Here is a 1162-nt window from a genome sequence, read left to right as displayed (position 1 = left end):
GTGCCACCGAGGGTGCCACCGAGGGTGCTGCCGAGGGTGCTATATCGTGGGTGCTATACTGAGGGTACCACAGAGGGTGCCACCGAGGTGCCACCCTCAGGCCAATCCGTCCGCCCCACCGACCGCCCCGGCGGCCCACCCCGCCGCTTCACGCCCGGTCGGTCGGTCGGTCGGACGCAACGAGATCCAAATCGCTTCCAATTGCGAGTGAAATTGAGCCGGGCGTGCGGGGAGGGGAGGGGAGGGGGAGGCGCGTGCGGCCCTCGCGTGGCGCCACCCGGGCGGGCCGGCACGGCGCCACCCTGCCTAATCCGCCCCCCCCCTCCCTCCACCCCCCGCCCCCGGGCGTACGCAACCAGGGGATGCTGCATGGACCTCCCCTAGCCTCCTCACCTCCCGCTTACCAATTAAGCAGCGCAGTCAGTCGGAGTATGACTCCGGGGAGGCGCGGTCCGGTCGGTTCCGACCTCAGCCAGCAGCTGAAGCCAACATCTCCAACTCAGAAAAAAACTCGAAAACTCGAAAAAATAATATAAAAATTGCGCAGCGCTTTCCACTCGCGCAGTCTCATTTACCAACGAGTATGTCATTTATTTCCTGATTGTTTCAAGTTATGCTAATCAGCACGGCACGCATGACTTCCGCTGCCGGCCTCAACCCGCACACAATCTGAAGCCGGCAGGCATGCGGTGCGCGAGTTGGAGCGGACGGAACTACTCCCCGCGGGCGAAAAGTTAAAAGAATACCACTTCGTTCCCTCCGAATTTAAGACACAATCTTAAACACTTTAAAATACGATCAAGCCGTCATGAGAGCCAACCGATTCCACTAACTGTCTTAGGTTGATTGCGAAAAAGTAATAGATTTTGTTGACGCTACTCTAGGTTTCTGACAAACACCTTTACCTCTGTTTTCACAGAGCCCAAAAGCGGCACTTAGGCCGAAAAGCGTGACACGTTCACACACGTGTCACAGTCACAAACGTGTCACTCAACACACTCTTGCACAATACACTTCCTCATGTGTGGCGCCCTACCCCCGGCACGGCACGGTATTCGTATCGCTATCAGAAGGCGCGGTTAGTCGGCGGCGGCGCCGCGACCTGGTCAGCCGACTCAGTGACAGTGACCAGACGCAGGCGGCAGCCCCGCAGCCCCGCCCC

This window comes from Frankliniella occidentalis, unplaced genomic scaffold, assembly GCF_000697945.3.
Source record: "Frankliniella occidentalis isolate FOCC.00 unplaced genomic scaffold, Focc_3.1 Scaffold161, whole genome shotgun sequence".
Classification (NCBI taxonomy): Eukaryota; Metazoa; Arthropoda; class Insecta; order Thysanoptera; family Thripidae; genus Frankliniella; species Frankliniella occidentalis.
Note: the sequence above shows the minus strand (reverse complement) of the source record.